We start from the raw sequence: 20,753 nt of genomic DNA on the forward strand, positions 1-20,753 counted from the left end.
CCGGGCGTGGTGGCGGGCGCCTATAGTCCCAGCTACTCGGAAAGGCTGAGGCAGGAGAGTGGCGTGAACCCGGGAGGCGGAGCTTGCAGTGAGCCGAGATCACGCCACTGCACTCCAGCCTGGGTGAAAGAGCGAGACTCCGTCTCAAAAAAAAAAAAAAAAAAAATCAAAGTCCAGCTGAGCCCAGAACTCATAATGTGAAATAGAGAAAGTCACTTTGTTATCTGGTTTCTCTCCAGCAGAGTTCAACCAGCGCCCCCACAAAAAAACAGAATAGTAGGACCAGGGCACTGAGGGAGCTTGACAAGTTCTGGAGGCAGCTCAGAGAGGGAGGAGACCATGATGTTAGTAAGATGGCAGCCACATGATTTCCTGTGGCGTCCGTAGCAGGTAAAAAGGACTGGGGAGGCAAGAGGAGGCCAGAGAGCACCACAGAGCTGGAGCACCAGAACCGATGAAGGGGAGGAATGAGAGCTAGGGAGGACAGGGTGTGTAGACACACTCCCAGCTCAGGATCCCAAAGTGCTGTCTGGGAGACGACTGGGCCTTGGAGAGCTGATATAAACTGGAAGTAAAACTCCCTGCAAAAGGTAAAGGGACAGTGAGGTCCCGTGGCCGGATGAGCCAATGACAGATGATGCTAGAAGACACAGTGGAAAGAAATGTGGCAGGCCAGGAGCCAACATTCAAGGGGCATAAAGAAAGGTCAAGACGTTGCTAGACGGCCTGGTGCAGTGGTTCACAGCTGTAATCCCAGCACTTTGGGAGGCCGAGGAGAGTGGATCACCTGAGGTCCGGAGTTCGAGATCAGCCTGGCCAACACGGTGAAACCCCATCTCTACTAAAAATACAAAATTAGCCAGGTGTGGTGGCACGCACCTGAAATCCCAGCTACTCAGGGGGCTGAGGCAAGAGAATCGCTTAGAACCAGGGAGGCAGAGGTTGCAAGTGAGCCAAGATAATGCCACTGCACTCCAGCCTGGGCAACAGAGCAAGATTCTGTCTCGAAAAAAGTTGCCAGATGATGGCAAAGAGGAAAAAGGCTTCAAAACTAACAACAATAGTTGAATTAAGGCTGGAGGACACAGCCTGCTATTCCTTCTACCTGGAAATACTGCTATACCTGGAGAATGTAAATATCAATTCCTCAGCAAATCCTTTCCACATCCCTCAAAATCCAAACCACTCACTGCACTCTTTGCTATTCTCCCAAAGCAAGGAGCACAGTTCATGCCAAATGTCCTTTGTTATCAAAGTTATGCTTTTCTCAAGTTCATGAAGCCAGCCAGGGATCCACGTTTTCTGGGTCTATCCAGTTCCTAAATTGTGATCAGCAGAAAATAAGTGAAGGTATATACCTAAAAATGTATCCAGCAAGCCACCAGGTCAGGAAAGCAGGTGCTCTGGCATGCTGGCTTCAGGACCCCTTAGTCACAGCCACACGCACTTAGAAGTAGTCTGCACAGGCCAGGCACGGTGGCTCAGGCCTATAATCCCAGCACTTTGGGAGGCTGAGGTGGGCGGATCACAGGGTCAGGAGTTCAAGACCAGCCTGGCCAACATAGTGAAACCCCATCTCTACTAAAAAAAAAAAATACAAAAAATAAGCCAGGCATGGTGGTGGGCGCCTGTAATCCCAGCTACTCGGGAGGCTGAGGCAGGAGAATCGCCTGAATGCGGGAGGCGGAGGTTGCAGTGAGCTAAGATTATGCCATTGCACTCCAGCCTGGGCAACAGTGTGAGACTCTGTCTCCAAAAAAAAAAAAAAGTAGTCTGCATGGCTATAAGAATCCCTAAGGCTGCCATAACTCCTTTAATATGATTCTCTGTGTTGCCAATAGGAATATGACCATATGTAAGCTTTCTTATTAAAAAAAAAAAAAATGTAAAAAATCTGGCCAGGTGCAGTGGCTCACGCCTACAATTCCAGCAGTTTGGGAGGCCAAGGTGAGTGGATCACTTGAGGCCAGGAGTTCAAGACCAGCCTGGCCAACATGGTGAAATGCCGTCTCTACTAAAAATACAAAAATTAGCCAGGCGTGATGGCACACACCTGTAGTCCCAGCTACTCCTGAGGCTGAGGCACCAGAATCACTTGAACCCAGAAGGCGGAGGTTGCAGTGAGCCGAGATCGTGCCACTGCACTCCAGCCTGGGTGACACAGTGAGACTCTGTCTCAAAAAAAGCAAAAAATCAAAAAGGCAGAAATAAAATAAAATGTACCACTTATAATTTACACAACAAATTGTAAATTTACTAAATAATTTTTAACATCCCATTAGCATGCAAGCACTTTGGATATACTGCTAGTGGGAGTAATAATTGCCATTAACTTTTTTTTTTTTTTTTTTTTTTGAGATAGGGTCTCACTCTGTCACCCAAGCTGGAGTGCAGTGGCACAATCATGACTGACTGCAGCCTTGACCTCCCTGGGCTCAGGTGATCCTCCCACCTCAGCCTCTCAAGTAGCTGGGATTGCAGGCACATACTAATTTTTCTATTTTTTGTAGAGATGGGGTCTTTCCATGTTGCCCTGGCTGGTCTTGGAACTCCTGGGCTCAAGCAATCTGCCCACATCAGCCTCCCAAAGTGCTGGGATTATAGGCGTGAGCCACTGCACCCAGCCATAACATTTTTAGATGGTAATTTAACATCACCAATCAAAGGCTCTAAAAATACACATAGCCTCTGACCTAACAATTTTACTCTTAAGGAATTTATCCTAGCAAAATAATTAAAACAGACTTAAATTTTTCATTTTGTGAGTGTTCATTAAAATAATGCTTAAGAGTAATCCAAAACCGGAGGGGAAAATATTAATGCCTAAAATACAGGACTGGTTGGTACAACTGTGGGCACATTCTTATATGAGCATATTGCAGAGATTAAAACACGGGTGACTGACATGGCAACGTAAGGAGTGCATTATTAAGCTGAGAAAAAGGCAGGCTTACAAAACAAATCTGATAATCCCATTTCAGTGTGTGCACACATGCAGAAAATGAAGGACACCAAAAAATTAGCCAGGTGTGGTAGCACACTCCTGCAGTCCCAGCTACTCAGGAGGCTGAGGCAGGAGGATCCCCTGCACCCAGGAGGTAGAGTTGCAGTGAGCCGAGATCGCACCACTGCATCCCAGCCTGGGTGATGAGAGTGAGACTCTGTCTCAAAAAAAAAAAAAAAAAGAAGAAGAAGAAGAAAACAAAAAAAGGAAGGAAGAGAAGGGAAAAGAAAAAAAAGAAAGGAAAATGGAGGAAAATACCAAAATAGTAAATGATTATCTCCAGATGATGGGATTACATGTGGTTTTTTTTCCCTTATTTTTCTACAGTGTACATATGTCACTTTCATAATTCTTAAAAGCTTGAGCCATTATCTAAGGACAACACTGAAATAAATATACAGGTAAGACAAACTAGAAGAGGAATTCTGGCAGTCAACACCAGTGCTGAGAAAAAACACCCTATTGACATAGTCAGTGTGCTCCCGGAGAGAGCGCTGGGAGGGCTAGAGTTTCCTGGTAACTAGGAGCCTAAATTTCCCATTCCTAAGGGCTTGCTGATGGCACCTGAGTAACTTAGAAAACCAAAGGTGTGGTCAAAAGGTAAGTGGTATTCATATTCGGTAAACCTACTGCGTCCAGGGATTCCTAATTTTCCTTAAATCCTTTTTATTCTTGGATCTCAACTCTTCCAAGGGCTATTTTTATCTAATATTAGTTACTATACTTCTTCACATTTCCTAGATCTTCTTTATTTGAAAAAGAAATGAGACTCATTCATTGCAACCAAACTTTAACTTGTCAAAATTATAAACTGGCTGGGCCCAGTGGCTCACATTTGTAATCCCAGTACTTTGGGAGGCCAACGCAGGCGTATCACTTGAGCCCAGAAGTTCAAGACCAGCCTGGGTAACATAACAAAACCCCGTCTCTACAAAAAATTAGCCAGGTGTGGTGGTGCATGCTTGTAGTCCCAGCTACCAGGGAAGCTGAAGAGGAAGCATCACCCTCGGCCAGGCGCAGTGGCTCACGCCTGTAATCCCAGCATTTTGGGAGGCCAAGGCAGGCAGATCACTTGAGGTCAGGAGTTGGAGACCAGCGTGGCCAACATGGAGAAACACCATCTCTACTGAGAATACAAAAATTAGCTAGGCATGGTGGCATGTGCCTGTAATTCCAGCTACTCAGGAGGCTGGGGCAGGAGAACTGCTTGAACCCGGGAGGCAGTGACCCAAGATTGTGCCATTGCACTCCACCCTGAGTGACTGAGTGAGACTCCATCTCAAAAAAAAAAAAAAAGGAAGATCAGGAGGTCAAGCCTGCAGTGAGCTATAATCATACCACCACACTCCAGCTTGGATAACAGAGGGATACCCTGTCCCCAAAAAAAATTTAAAAAAAAAATTATAAGCTATAGAACATATTTGTGATTCTTGGGTAAAAAAGAAAAATATACACATAGACTGGGGTAGGGGGCGGCAGGGAAGATCAATTTACTTGTTGAACTGGTTCATATGCATTTTCCAGGCAACAGAAAATCTAAATTTGAAAGGAAAAAGGTGAGGAAGGGGAAGCTTTAATATCATCATTCAATGTGAGTATGTATTACTACATAGTCCCTGAAATAGAAGGGGCTTACATTATGAAATACTGAAAAATCCAAGAGCTTGGAAGTTGAAAACATACTGCTCAGTGGTAAATAAAGCTATGTGGGGTTTAAGCTGTGCTATCCAATGTGGGAGCCACCAGCCCCAGGTGGCTACTGAGCACCTTAAACGTGTTGGTCCAACAGGTATGTGCTATGAATGTAACATATACAATAGACTTCAAAGAGTTGCTATGAAAATAAAAAAGAGTGTAAATATCTCATTAATAACTTTATATTGATTGCGTTGAAATACTAGTTTTAATATATCAGCTTATAAAATATATTACTAAAATTAATTGTTCTTGTTTTCCTTTAATGTAGCTACCTCAAAATTACATATGTGACTTCCATTATAATGGTATTAGGTACTGCTAGTCTAAAAAATGTGGATACCAGGGAAAGAGAAAATGCTATTTCAGTGGACACAACCAGGGTAATTGTGATAAGATCACAGCCTACAAATGTGTAAACTTTTGATAGTTTGATTTTACACACACACACACACACACACACACACACACACACACACAGGCATGGCCATCTTTATCCAAACATCAAAGCCCACCCTATCTATCATTAATATCCTACACAGTCAGCTGGGTAGATTAAATGATGGGGAGCAGGTGCCATAACCTAATTTTCCACACACAGAACTGAGAGGAGGGAAGGAAGCAGATATAAGAGACCAAAGCAGAAATCCAGAAGCAGAAATCTTGTGCTAATGAGAAGCACAAGATGAAAGGTCAGAAGGGCTGGAGGCAGGGGCTCTTTGAGGGAAGCCCAGAACCAGTACAAGAAATCTAAATAAAACACAGGGCCCATCCAAAGGTAAACACTACTCAAATCCAGAAAGGCTTTATTGCTATTGATCTGCAAGTTCCAGTTTATGGCAAACCTAAAACAAAATCATATGTGTATTTAAAAAGGATTATCATTAGAAGTCATGGGACAACTTTATTGATGAGTTTTTTTTGTAACACCATACAGAAAAATCAGCAAACAACTTAGACAATTTATAAACAGCTGGTCTTAATCCAACACTAACATGTTGATTTTTCAAAATAACCAGTTGAAAAGGCCAGACTTGTTCTAATTTGCTTGGAATCTCTTTCAAACTGTTACACAACTGTTCTATCTTCCCTCCTTACCTTCTTATGTAAGCTCTGTAATCACCATCAGTGTTTACATAGGTTTGTGAAACCACCTAATTTCTCCAGTAAATATTTAATTCTCTTGTTGCTACTGATCAAACCATAAGCAATACAACATTTTTATACATGTTTGGTAATGAGAAAATGAGACATTGACGTCAACAGCACAAAGTCTATAAACCAAAAACACCAGGATTTCCCGATACAAGGCCTCTTGGAAATCAGGCACCAATAAAATAGAAAATTCTCTTTACTGCTCCAAGTGTTTGATCCAGTTTATATCTGAGTTCCACAGCATCTGTGGTGGTTCTAGCAAATGCTAAAATACCCTTCAACCAGAACCAGGCACCCAGTCTGCAGGCGTCAGGCACCAAGCAGAGTGGGTGTTCTCAGCTATGAAAGCCAGGCACTAAACGGTCACCTGTATGTTATTAACGACAAAAATGAAAGGTACGAGCAAGCCTCCTCTTTTCTCAGTTTAGTAAGAGCGTGATATTTTAGGATCTGTACTGCAAATGGAATGACACCAACCATCCAACTAGATCTCTGACTGCCCTTGGTGGGCTGGAGCAAGGAGATGGAGATACATTATTCTGAGGCTCTTTCCCATCTGACTGTACAGCCCAGACACCTAGCAAATCGGAGAAAACACATACAACCACAGAGCTGAGCAGGAGAGCTCAGGGACAATGGAACTCCAGGCTGGAAGTTGTCAGAAATGACTTTTAGGAAGTGAGATTAGGGTTAGCCTTGAAAGATGGTGGGAATCCCAAGAGAGATGCCACTACGGAGGTCCAGAGGTAGGTGGCATATGATGTGTCTTTTGGGAGCTGAACACAACCGCGTAACCCCAGCACCTAGAGGTCAGAGGGCAGGGAAGCAAAGGAAGAAAACTCTTTGTGGAGTCAAAGTAGCCTTGAAAGGCAAACTCAACACAGAACGGCTTCATGCAACATGAGTTTCTGGGCAGGCGAGGATAGCAGTCGTACACCACAGGATAATCTCAAAATGGGGATCAAGAAGCTACTGTGTTAATCCAAGGAAAAGGACCTTGGCAACTGCAATGGTGAAAGTGCCAATGAGAAAAATGGATGAACTAAGGGAGTGATTTCAAAGAAAGACCTGGTATTAAAGGTGACCTCTAAGAAAAGAGCCAGGTGTCCTCTTCCTTCAGAAATAAGAAAACAGGCTTGACAAGGTAAATCATTAAAAAGGTCAGGATGTGTATTTTTCTTTTTTTTTTTTTTTTTTTTTTGAGACAAAGTCTGTCTCTGTCACCCAGGCTGGAGTGTGGTGGCATGATCTCGGCTCACTGCAACCTCAGCCTCCCGAGTTCATGCAATTCTCCTGCCTCAGCCTCCAGAGTAGCTAGCAATACAGGCGTGCGCCACCATGCCTGGCTAATTTTTGTATTTTTAGTAGAGACGGGGTTTCACCAGCCATGTTGGGCAGGCTGGTCTCGAACTCCTGACCTCATGATCCGCCCGCCCACCTTGGCCTCCCAAAGTACTGGGATTACAGGTGTGAGCCACTGCGCCCGGCCTTGTTTTGTTTTTAGTAGTAAGTAGAGACTTCTTTATTAGAAGTGTTTTTTGGTTTTTTTGTTGTTGTCATTGTTTTGTTTTGAGACAGAGTTTCCCTCTTGTTACCCAGGCTGGAGTACAATGGCGCAATCTCGGCTCACTGCAACCTCCCGCCTCCCAGGTTCAAGCGATTCTCCTACCTCAGCCTCCCGAGTAGCTGGGATTACAGGTATGCACCACCACGCCTGGCTAATTTTTTGTACTTTTAATAGAGACAGGGTTTCTCCATGTTGTACAGGCTGGTCTTGAACTCCGGACCTCAGGTGATCCACCTGCCTTATCCCAAAGTGCTGGGATTACAGGCATGAGCCACTATGCCCAGCCTTTATTAGAAGTCTTAAAAATTTTTTAAAAGGAGTGATACCCTCCAAGTATTTGTAAAAGCTCTTATAAGTGTAGACAGAAAGTAAATTTTACTGCACATAAAACTTTTTTAAAACAACACTGACATAATATTTTACATCCACCATACTGAATAAATTTAGTTTTAACAAGTCAATGTATCTGACAGCACCCCTTTTTTTTTTTTCTTGAGGCAGGGTCTCACTCTGCCACCCAGGCTAGAGTGCACTGGCACAATCAGAGCTCACTAAATCTTTGAACTCCTGGGCTCAAGTGATCCTCCTGTTTCAGTCTCCAGAGTAGCTGGGACTATAGGTGTGCACCACCACACCCAGAAGCAGAATATCCGAGAGAATGTATCAGCAGATGTGAAATACTTGCGGCTTTTCTGCAGGATAATTTACCAATATATATCAAATTTTTAAAAGGTCATGCACTGTGCCCATCACTATTACTGCTAAGATGTTTTCCCCAAGAAGAAATTTGATTGCAGTATTGCTTATAATGGCAAAAAATTAAAAATAATCAAAATGTTCATCAAGCTTTGGGGATAAGGGAAACAGTAGAAGGAGGAAAAAAAGAATGCTCCTTAGTAATGTACATGCGGTTAGTCTCATTAATTACTGCAGAGAATGCTTGAAAAGGGGTGAGGAAACAATTCTTAAATCTCTTTCCACTCCAGGGTCCTCATGCATAAACCTCATGGAGGGCCAAGAGCAGGAGGTACTCAACAAATTTTTGCTGATAATAAAGTCAAAAGCATGAAAGAAAACTGAAAATATTTACCTCCTACTTTGTAATTAATATAAGTGGCAAGACTGTGCCTGTTTATTTTCTAGTTTAATCTACTTATGTGGAATTTGGCCTAAAGAAGTCCATTACCTTATCATTAGCATTAACCTAACAATTCATTATTCCAAAGGTTGTGCATTTAGACCGTTCTTGACACGTAAAAAACGTACAAAGGTAAGGTCAAGTACAAAAGGGTTCTAATGCTACAGAGCTGCCAGCCCAATTTTACCATGAAGCATAACTAGCCAGGCATGGTGGCTCATGCCTATAATCCCAGCACTTTGGGAGGTAGAGGCAGGAGGATCACTTGAGCCCAGGAGTTGGAAACCAGCCTAGATAACATAGTGAGACTTCATCTCTAAAAAAAAAAAAAAAATTTAAAAATTAGCCAGGCACTGTGGCTCACATCTGTAGTCCCAGCTACTTGGGAAGCTGAGGTAGAAGGATCACATAAGCCCAGCAGGCCAAGGCTGCCACAAGCCGTGATCATGCCACTGCACTCCAGCCTGGGTGACACAGCAAGAACCTGTTTCAGAAAAAGTAAGAAAAGAAAAAGGAAACACAACAGGAGATTGTGTTTTACACGCACCTAAGTGATGTGGCGTAGACCTGTCCATATGCTTTCCATTACAATTCGCTGAGTTACATTTGCTTATGCACCAAGGTCCAAGTTCAAAGCCGTATGAGAAGTCCCCGTTAGTGGAGTCAAGACCTAGCTGGAGAAAAGCAAATGGTAAATTAAAAGTAATAACAAACCTAGCAGGAGACACTCTGCATGAATGGAGTCTATTTTTCACCCAGCCATGCCCAGTCCTAGAATTTGCTCTATTACTACTTCATTTTTATGGACTGCCTCCGAGGCCCCAGCCTGTCTCTAGGCAGGGTCACAAACTGTACCCTCAATTCTTTAAAAATGCACACGTACCCTAAAACTTAAAGTATAATAATAATAAAATTTTAAAAATCCACTCTCCATTTCTACAAAGTATTTTGAAAGACAGTATTTTAGAACACCTATAAAAAAACAATTTTCAGCCAGGCACAGTGGCTCATACCTGTAACCCTAGCCCTTTGGTAGGCCAAGGCAGGCAGGTCGCTTAAGCCCAGGAGTTTGAGACCAGCCTGAGCAATAGGGTGGTCTCTACAAAACAGACATACACACATACACACACACACACAAATTAGCCAAGTGTGGTGGTGCACACCTGTGATCCCAGCTACTCAGGAGACTGAGAGGTGGAGGATACCTGAGCACGGGAGGTTGAGGTTGCAGTGAGCTGTGATTGTGCAACTGCACTCCAGCTTGGGTGACAGAGTGAGACTTTGTCTCAAAAAAATAAATAAATAAAAAGCAATTTTGGGCCAGGCACGGTGGTTCACACCTGTAGGGAGGCTGGGATGGGAGGATCACTTGAGGCCAGGAATTCAAGACCAGCCTGGGCAACATAGTGAAACCTCGTCTCTACAAAAAAAAAAAAAAAATTATCTTGTCATGGTGGCACACACCTGTAGTCACAGCTACTCAGGAGGCTGAGGCAGGAGGATTCCTTGAGCCCAGGAGGTCAAGGCTGCAGTGAGCTGTGACTGTGCCACTGCAGTCCTACTTGGGCAACAGAGTGACACCCCATCTCAAAACAAAAGCAAAAAAAGTGATTTGCACTCAGTTGGGATTTCTTCACTGATAACTTTTAAACTCCATATTCCCTAGCACAGGGCCTTTGATTTAAAAAAAAAAATTAAGTCACTTTCTTTTAAAGCCTCTTAAAAATGTATTAGCACATGGGGAGGGTGCTTCTCAAAAAGCCGGTCACATTCTATTTCTCAAACTGGGATATGAGCAGGTACACAGATGTTTCTTTTACTATTTATTAAATGGCTATGTTTTATCCACTTTTGTACCTGTGCATATGTTCCACAATAAAGGGAACCCAGAGCCTGACTCAGTGGCTGTCTTGGGAACAGCCATCACAGCCCCAGCCATGAGCCTGGCCCTCCCTTGTGAAGAAAAATGTGCAAGGCAACCAACAGTGTAGCCAGATTTTCACTAGAAAATCCTTATGTTGAGACATCAACTTTTACCATTTGTTCTTGGGCAAGTTAGCATCAACAATCGCCAGTGGTCCCAAGTTAAATAGCACACAAATGCCATCAGACTGGTACCAGTCTGGTCTTCGATGAACCATTAATGAGCCTTTTTTTTTAAATTTTGGAAACTAAACACTGGTCTTTTGCTGCTTGGGAAAAAGTACTCACTTTAAATTACTAGAATGTGAATGAAGAAACTGATGTCTTTCCCTTTCTAAAACATTTTGCATGCAAGGAAAAAAAAAGTAATTTATTTCTCAAAATAAAATCTCTATACATAAATCTATCTTAAACTATGTGGGGGTTTTTCGGGGGTTTTGTTGTTGTTGTTGTTGTTGTTGTTTTAAATGAGACAGAGTCTTGTTCTATCAGCCAGGCCTGGAGTGCAGTGGCACAATCTTGGCTCACTACAACCTCCACTCCAGGGTTCAAGCGATTCTCTTGCCTCAGCCTCCCGAGTAGCTGGGATTACAGGTGCCCACCACCACGCCTGGCTAATTTTTTGTATTTTTAGTAGAGACACGGTTTCACCATGTTGGCCAGGCTGGTCTTGAGCTCGACCTCAGGTGATCCACCCGCCTCGGCTCCCAAAGTGCTGGGATTACAGGCACGAGCCACTATGCCAAGCCTTAAGGTATGTTTATCAGAAATTTGCAATGTCAGAAGGGAGGCACAAAGGTGACATCCATCAATGTCTAGTCAAGAGGAATAATGAAAAGAACATGAAAAAAGAAAACAAGAGAGACACTTTAAAAGAATGGCTTACTTTCAGTTAAATTGTAGTAACAAATACAGTTCCTTGAAAAATACAGGTTGTACAATATGTGTGGTTATGATTTCACTTTTATTAAAAGGATAATTACATAGTATGCATTTGTGTACATAGAACAGGGCTGGCAAGGATACAGATCAAACTGCTTTGAAGTGGTGGGGGGACATAAGAAAAGATCATGGGACTTTCTCAATTTACTAAACACAAGTCTGACAAGCTAGAATTATTTTTCACCATGTGTATGCTTCTTTTGCAAATCCTTTAAAAAACTATTAATTAAAAACAGCTCCATGAGGGCAAAGTGCAAATTAACAGAATGTCATTTTTAGCTACAAATCATGGGAAAATTCTGAATGGGGAAGCGAAAGTACTATGACTCCTTAAAGACATGTTTTTGGAGAGTATTTTTCTAAGCTGAGTGGCAACATGGCTGGAAGGACTTGACTTACTACTGCACAGAGCAAGTATTGAGACCAAACCACAGAACTGGGTCAGAGGTTCTAATACTGGGAACATGTAAATACATTTTTGAGAAAGGAATCTCTGAGGAAGGAGTCAAGCAGAAGGAATCACGATACAAACAAAAACAAGACTGAGCTATCAATAACCATCCTTGAACTTCTGGCAGAGCACTCTGCTGAATGCCCCTCCCATTCGCGGGTTCCACCGCACTCTGGAAACATGAAAACTCTCCTTTGCACGCAAGGCTACGGGGCTGAGATCAAAGCCTGGGCACTTCGGCAGGTCAGAGGAAACATCACTTGGCGGCCACATGACTTTCCCCCATCAAGGCCCACTGAACTCTCAAGAATCTGTTCACAGTGCTTCTGTTGCTTCTTAATTAGGATGTGCAAAAGTACATACTACATGCTGTGGTTTCCAGACACTGACTTCATACAGAAAACATTCAACAAAAAACTGGGGAGGAAATAATACAGAATTGCCATCTGTGTATCTTACTATGTTATTTAACATCTACCACTGACTCACCATCATTTCCTTAAAAAGGGATGTTAACTCTTCAAAAGCAGGAAGGACAGAATGCCAGGGCCAGTATCATAACAGGCCCAGAACCTTTGAACAGCCAAATCATTATATCAATTCAGTAGATGCCAAAAAGGCTGACAAAACACTTCCTCCTGATTTAAAAAGCAAAAACCAGCCAGGCGCGGTGGCTTATGCCTGTAATCCCAGCACTTTGGGAGGCCGAGGTGGGCGGATCACCTGAGGTCGGGAGTTCGAGACCAGCCTGACCAACATGGAGAAACCCCATCTCTACTAAAAATACAAAATTAGCCAGGCGTGGTGGCGCATGCCTGTAATCCCAGCTACTCGGGAGGCTGAGGCAGGAGAATCACTTGAACCCAGGAGGCGGAGGTTGTGGTGAGCCGAGATCACGCACTGCACTCCAGCCTGGGCAACAAGAGCGAAACTCCGTCTCAAAAAATAAAAAAATAAAAATAAATAATAAAAAATAAAAATAAATAAAAAGCAAAAACCAAACATTTTCAATGCAAATTAAAAGATACTTCCTGAATATGACAAATATCTTCTGAAAACAAGGGCAAACTCAAAACACTACATATTCTTCATGCTTTTGCAGGTTGTTTTTTTTTTTGTTTTTTTTTTTATTTTTATTTTTTATTATACTTTAGGTTTTAGGGTACATGTGCACAATGTGCAGGTTTGTTACATATGTATCCATGTGCCATGTTGATTTCCTGCACCCATTAACTCGTCATTTAGCATTAGGTATATCTCCTAATGCTGTCCCTCCCCCCTCCCCCCACCCCACAACAGTCCCTGGAATGTGATGTTCCCCTTCCTGTGTCCATGAGTTCTCATTGTTCAATTGCCACCTATGAGTGAGAACATTGCATGTTGTTTTTTAAGTTTATTTTTAACCTTATACTATCCTTATATCCTTTATCCTTATACTATCATTCCCAATGTTTGTATTTTTTTCAAGGATTTACAAAAGAAGCACATGTATGCACTTGAAAATCTTGATGAAACAGGCAATTTTGGGGGGAAAACTATTTTTTTGGTGTTTTTGTTTTTGTTTTTGAGACGGAGTCTCGCTCTGTCGCCTAGGCTGGAGTGCAGTAGCATGATCTCAGCTCACTGCAACCTCCGCCTCCCAGGCTCAAGCGATTCTCCTGCCTCAGCCTCCCGAGTAGCTGGGATTACAGGTGCCCACCACCATGCCTGGGTAATTTTTGTATTTTTAGTAGAGATGGGGTTTCATCATGTTGACCGGGCTGGTCTCAAACTCCTGACCTCAAGTGATCCACCCACCTCGGTCTCCCAAAGTGCTGGATTACAGGTGTGAGCCACTATGTCTGGCCAAAAACTACTTTTTGAAAACCTGAACAAGTAACAATAAATGGAGAAAATTACAAAAGCAAATTACTCTTCTCCAAAAGGTGCTAGGCCCAGACAAATTCTTAGTTATTTCCCAGCCTTCCTCGTAAGAAATGGGAAATGGAAAAGCTTCCCAATTCCTTCTGGGAAAGCAGACAAACTGACAAAGCACAAGGGAAGAAAACTATGTATTTCTTCATTGGTGCAGTGGTAAGAAAAAAAGAAAAAGAAAGCATATGACGTTAACCTCACTTGCCATTCCTAGAATGTTTTTTGTTTTTTGTTTTTTTTTTGAGACAGAGTTTCACTCTGTTGCCCAGGCTGGAATGCAGTGGTGCCATCTTGGCTCACTGCAAACTCCACATCCCGGGTTCAAGCCATCCTCCTGCCTCAGCCTCCCGAGTAGCTGGGATTACGAGCATGCACCACCATGCCTGGCTAATGTTTGTATTTTTAGTAAAGACTGGGTTTCACCATGTTGGCCAGGCGGGTCTCAAACTCCTGATCTCAAGTGATCCACCTGCCTCGGCCTCCCAAAGTGCTGGGATTACAGGAGTAAGCCACCATGCCCAGCCTGTTTTTTTTTTTAATTTTTGCAAATTTGACATGTAAAGAATGACATCTGGTTTTGATCTTGATTTCTTTGATCCATGTGTCTATAGTTCTTTTATGAACTGTAAGTGCCTTTTACCCATTTTTTTCAGTACATGTTTGGGTTTTTCTGATTCATTTGCAAGAGTTTCTTTTTTTTTTTGAGACAGAGTCTCACTCTGTCACCCAGGCTGGAGTGCAGTGGCGTGATCTCGGCTCACTGCAAGCTCTGCCTCCCGGGTTCACACCTTTCTCCTGCCTCAGCCTCCCAAGTAGCTGAGACTACAGGTGCCTGTCACCATGCCTGGCTAATTTTTTGTATTTTTAGTAGAGACAGGGTTCCACCGTGTTAGCCAGGATGGTCTTGATCTCCTGACCTTGTGATCCACCCGCCTCGGCCTCCCAAAGTGCTGGAATTACAGGCATGAGCCATCACGCCCCGCCAAGAGTTTCCTTCTTGTTGTTTTTTCTACTTTTATTTTGTTTTTTTTCTTTTTGCAAGAGTTTCTCATAGGTTAAGGATATTAACCCTTTGTCTACTGAAAACATTTTCCCCAGAAAAAGCAAATGACTGCTTTTTCCATTTTGTTTATACCACTTAAAATAGAGGACATTTTTTAAGTCTCTCTTAAGTCATATTAGTATCTTTTTGCAATTTCTTCTATTACTTTTGTGCTAGAAAGTCCCTCCCTGGCCGGGCACGGTGGCTCATGCCTGTAATCCCAGCACTTTGGAAGGCCAATGTGGGCAAATCACCTGAGGTCAGGAGTTCGAGACCAGCCTGGTCAACATGGTGAAACCTCGTCACTACTAAAAATACAAAAATTAGCCGGGCATGGTGGCAGGCGCCGTAATCCCAGCTACTCAGGAAGCTGAGGCAAGAGAATCACTTGAACCCAGAGGCAGAGGTTGCAGTGAGCCGAGATCACGGCATTGCACTCCAGCCTGGGAGATAAGAGTGACACTTCATCTCAAAAAAAAAAAGAAAGTCGGCCAGGCACGGTGACTTACGCCTGTAATCCCAGCACTTTGGGAGGCCAAGGCAGCAGATCATGAGGTCAAGAGATCGAGACTATCCTGGCCAACATGGTGAAACCCTGTCTCTACTAAAAATACAAAAATTAGCCATGTGTGGTGGTGCACGCCTGCCTGTAGTCCCAGCTACTCAGGAGGCTGAGGCACGAGAATCGCTTGAATCAGGGAGGCGGAGGTTGGCAGTGAGCCAAGATCACACCACCGCACTTCAGCCTGGGTGGCTGAGCAAAGCTCCATCTCCAAAAAAAAATAACAAAAATGCATATCCAAAAAAATCATTGTTCTAGAAAAGTAATTAGATGAATATAATTGTATACACTTCAGTTGTAGGACAAGTAGAATCCACTATGTAAAGACTGCATGAATAAATTACGATAGCAAAACACTGTATGATAAAATACTACAGGGCCATTCTGCAGTATACCATCATGACACAGGGAAATAGTTATGATCTATTACAAAGTGGGGTGAAAAAAGGCAGAACATCTCTCTCTTTATGAACGTGACTTCTTCAGCAAGATAGGCATTCTGGGACACTTATTACAATATTAACTGGATCCTCCCAGGGTTTCAGATGCAGGTGGTGTCCTATTTCTTTTTGCTTTTCTACTTTACCCATTATTAATGAACACATATTACATTTTTATTTTTTTTTTTAATAAAGACAAGATCTCAAGCTGGGCACAGTGGCTCATGCCTGTAATCCCAGCACTTTGGGAGGCTGAGGTGGGCAGATCACGAGGTCAGAAGTTCGAGACCAGCCTGGCCAACATGGTGAAACCCTCCCACCCCCGACTCTACTAAAAAACTATAAAAATTAGCTGGGCATGGTGGCATACACCTGTAGTCACAGCTACTGGGGAGGCTGAAGCAGGAGAATCACTTGAAATGGGGAGGCAGAGGCTGCAGTGAGCTGAGACTGCACCACTGCACTCCAGCCTGGGTGACAGAGCAAGACCCTGTCTAAAAAAAAAATAAATAAAAAGAGACGAGATCTCATTATGCTGCTCAGGCTGGTCTCAAACTCCTGAGCTCAAGTGATCCTCCTGCCTCAGCTTCCCTAAGTGCTAGGATTACAGGTGTGAGCTACCACACCTGGCCTATTTGTGATTTTTTAAAAGCCCAAAATTCATAAATATATATGCAAGACGAGTCACTAAAAATACTTTTGCTCAAGGCCTAAGTTGTACTTATCATCAAAAAATTAAAGATACTGGCAGTGGCTCACACTGTATAATCTTGCTTGAGCCAAGAAGTTCAAGACCAGCCTGGGCAACATAACAAGGGTCTCTACAAAAACAAACAAAAAAATTAAAGTCACCTTTCCTTATTTACTCCCATATTATAAATGGGATAATAAACTTCTGATTCAAGAAAAATAGGGGCTTTGTCCATCCTCCTAATTACATGAAGATCTAAGGAGTAATGCCCCAATTTACATTCCTGGCAAAATGACAAACTTAAAAAAGCACTCCCATGGCAACTATCGGTGCTAATAAGTCAAGCTCGGTTAACACAAATGGTTCTATTTTTCCCTTCATAAACTGTGCCTTTGCGTGTGAACAAGCACTGTTGACCTTCAACTAAGCTGAAAATCCTATTTTATGTCTGTTAACCCCAAAACTTTCTAAACCTCTCCAAAATGTCTAGGAGTGATCACGATTAGATAATAATCAGATTAAAGTAACTAGAGGTCAGAACTGTGAACTCAAAACGAGGACGACCTAGAAATGGCTAAGCCTGGGCAGGCTGCTTCTCCTCAGCACCCCGCCGAAAGACAATGCTCAATGAAGGAGGTGGAAAGAATGAATATAAGGGGCTTAGAAATCCTGCAACCTGGCCCCCCATTGGCAATGGAAGACACAGAGGGGAAACAGGGTCTTACCCCCAGTTGGAGGCAGCCCCAGAACCAGAACCCATACTGGTCTCATTTCTCCTAGAGACAGTTAAAGGGATAATGCCAGGATATGCACATAGGGCATGTGTAGTACCTATTCTGAGCTGTGCTGAGCCAGATGCTGTGAAGCTATACACATTAAGCTCCCCTCCACAACCTCAAGGAGCCAACAAGACTAGCACGCCCCTAAAACCTAGCTAGGACAAGTGTTTCCAGAGAGCTGGAATACAAACGGATGCCGATTTTTAAACAAGAAGCCTAAAGGGTAAAATCAGAAAGAGTTATTTAAGGCTATTATCTAAGTATGATGCAAAAGTCTCCAATTTAATACTACTAGAGCAAAACTAAGAAATTAATGCAAAGGGCTGGGCGCGGTGGCTCACATCTGTAATCCCAGTACTTTGGGAGGCTGAGGCGGGCAGATTACAAGGTCAGGAGTTTGAGACCAGCCTGGCCAACATGGCAAACCCCGTCTCTACTAAAAATACAAAAATTAGCCAAGCGTGGTGGCGTGTGCCTGTAATCCCGGCCACTAAGAAGGCTGACGCAGGAGAATCGCTTGAACCTGGGAGGCGGAGGTTACAGTGAACCGGGATTACACCACTGCACTCCAGCCTGAGCAACAGGGCGAGACTCCATCTCAAAAAAAAAAAAAAAAAGGAAAAAGAAAAAAGAAATTAATGCAAAAGAGTACCATCAACTCAATAGACATTATGTGTACCCAAAGGGTCTAAACACCAAAAGTGCCCAAACTTAAGGTTCACATTTACTGGGACAATGGGGCCAGCATGGTGGCTCATATCTATAATCCCAACACTTTGGGAAGCCCAGGCAGGAGGATGACTTGAGGCCAAGAGTTCAAGACCAGCCTGGACAACATAGAAAGACCCTGTCTCTACAAAAAAAATTTCTAAATACATGAAAAAAATATTAAAATATAGAGACAATAATATTGGAAAACCTTCAATTCCAAATTTTACTTTTCTTTTTAATTCAAAGGTGGCAGCTGATTGTTCCAAGCATTATTTTAGTAGACAAGCAAATAAGAAACCTAAAAAATACTTTAAACAAAATCATGTTCTGACAGATTTTTATTCATCTTTAAGAACAATGTTTCCTATGAAACTTTAAAGTTTGAAAAATGAGACTTCTAATTTGAAAATTAAACCAAGAAATCTGCAAATAACACTTAGTTCTCCAATACATCATAAAATTACCAGGCAAATGAGGAAAATATGTATAACATTTATCAAAGTGTTCATGTCCTTGATATAAAAATACTGCTATAAATCACCAGGAAAAAGAGACAGACACAAGACTGGAAAAACTGGCAAAAAACACAATAAGCCAAACAAAATATAAATGGCCAAAAGAATCATTAAAAAGTGCTCAAACTCACTAGGTATCAAAGAAAAGCAAAATAAACATGGTGATTCCATTCTTCACTCAAATTGGCATAAAAAAGAAAAAATGTTCTATTATGGCGATACTTTCCAGTGTGTTAACCTGAATGCAGGAGGTCTCTGGCATGTATGTTACGTATGTGTTAAAGTTTTAGAAATGCAAATGATATGCCTTCCAACAACTTAGTCCAAAGAAATAATCAGGAAAATGCACTCAGATTTAGGTACAATGCTGTTTACCACTGTATTATGTCCACCACAGCAGAAAATGGCTCATAAGCTAAATACCTAATAGAAGGATTTGTCAAATAAAACATGATGTATTCAGCACAAATGAGCTGCAAATAAAGGACTATTCAGTCACATGTCTAAGATACATTGCTAAGTAAAAAAACAGGCTTAAATACCCTCCGTATAATCTCTACTTTGAAAAAAATAGTTATATACACTATATATATGCACATTTTACTCTTTTTCTTTCTTTTTTTTTTTTTTTTTTTGAGACAGGGTCTCATTCTGTGGCCCAGGCTAGAGTGCAGTGGTACAATCTTGGCTCAGTGCAACCTCCGCCTCCCAGTTCAAGTGATTCTCCTGTCTCAGCTTCCCTAATAGCTGGGATTACAGGTGACTGCCACCACGCCCGGCTAATTTTTTATTTTTAGTAGAGATGGGGTTTCACCATGTTGGCCAGGCTGGTCTCGAACTCCCAACCTCAGGTGATCCGCCCACCTCGGCCTCCCAAAGTGCTGGGTGATTACAGGTGTGAGCCACCGTGCCCAGCCACATTTTACTTTCAAATATAACCAGATAAAAGAATATTCAATGAGTAAAATAAGCTACTTTATGTATAAGCATTCCACCACAATCCTAATATTCCTTAATCTCTCTAAGACGGGACACCAGTCCAGATATTTTTCCACTAATTCTGACCTTAGTTCTCACCAATAGCTTCATATACATCAACAGTATATTTAGATTTAGTGGTCTCTATATGACAGTTCCTAAAATAGCTGTGAATTTCCTACATATTCTTCTCAATCCATTTCCTACTGCAAAAAGGCAGACACAAAAATTTCTGAGAAATGACAGATGATCTCCAAACATCCTACTCTATCTTTGCTCTCTGCATAGACCAGGGACAACCCTACACACCCATGGGCATGTCAATAGCATAATCATTCAATTTCTCAGGAGAACTGCATCACAGGTCATATTACGTTAAGAGAAAGTGCACAAACAGACCTAATACGTTTGTCATCAAAGTGACACATAAGGACCAGTAAGTTAGCAATACGCACATTTCCATCCCATTCAGTCAACTATGAAAAGGTTTTAAAAGCAGTATAAATATCTGAATTTTAGTTTATTTATAGCAATGGTGCTCAGCTCTGGCTGTACCCTGGAATCACCTGGAAGTGCTCGGGCTGAATTTCTCATCAACTGCATCCTGGTCTCATGGATGTGTCCGGCATCCGTAGTTTTTTAAAGTTTCCCAGGTGATTGCAATTTGCTGTCAAGGTTGAGGACCACTGACATGAAGCATATTTTTGAAACAACAGATAATGAATGGTCCATGGGAGTGAGTACTCAAATCAGTGGTTGGGGTCGGCAATTCCCTCCCTCCCTCTCTTTCTTTCTTTCTTCCTTCCTTCTTTTCTTTTTCTTTCAGATGAAATCTCGCTCTGTTGCCCAGACTGGAATGCAGTGGCAAGATCTCGGCTCACCGCAACCTCCACCACCCGGGTTCAAGCAATTCTCCTGCCTCAGCCTCCTGAGTAGCTGGGACCAGAGGTGCATGCCACCATGCCCAGCTAATTTTTTGCATTTTTAGTAGAGACAGGGCTTCACCATGATAGCCAGGATGGTCTCAATCTCCTGACCTCATGATCTGCCCACCTCGACCTCCCAAAGTGCTGGGATTACAGGCATGAGCCACTGCACCCGGCCTCTTTCTTTTTTGAGATGGAGTCTTGCTCTGTCACCCAGGCTGGAGTGCAGTGGCATGATCTTGGCTCACTGCAACCTCCACCTCCTGGGTTCAAGCCATTCTCCTGTCTCAGACTCCCCAGTAGCTGGGATTACAGGCGTG

At 42.7% G+C, this 20,753-nt stretch overlaps 1 protein-coding gene across 4 annotated transcripts in view; it reads right to left on the reverse strand.

The window, feature by feature from the left end:
- SLC23A2 (solute carrier family 23 member 2) overlaps window positions 1-20,753 on the reverse strand; it is a 152,032-nt gene that overhangs the window by 111,490 nt on the left and 19,789 nt on the right. For 2 of the 4 annotated variants that reach the window (XM_030825369.1, XM_030825375.1), the window contains exon 2: window positions 9,107-9,233. The exons of 1 other annotated variant lie outside the window; for it this stretch is intronic. The gene's annotated coding sequence lies outside the window, so the exon portion shown is untranslated. The remainder of the gene's footprint in view (window positions 1-9,106; window positions 9,234-20,753) is intronic. One more of the 4 variants, XM_030825370.1, reaches the window with a different exon arrangement.

This window comes from Nomascus leucogenys, chromosome 13 (assembly GCF_006542625.1).
Source record: "Nomascus leucogenys isolate Asia chromosome 13, Asia_NLE_v1, whole genome shotgun sequence".
NCBI lineage: Eukaryota > Metazoa > Chordata > Mammalia > Primates > Hylobatidae > Nomascus > Nomascus leucogenys.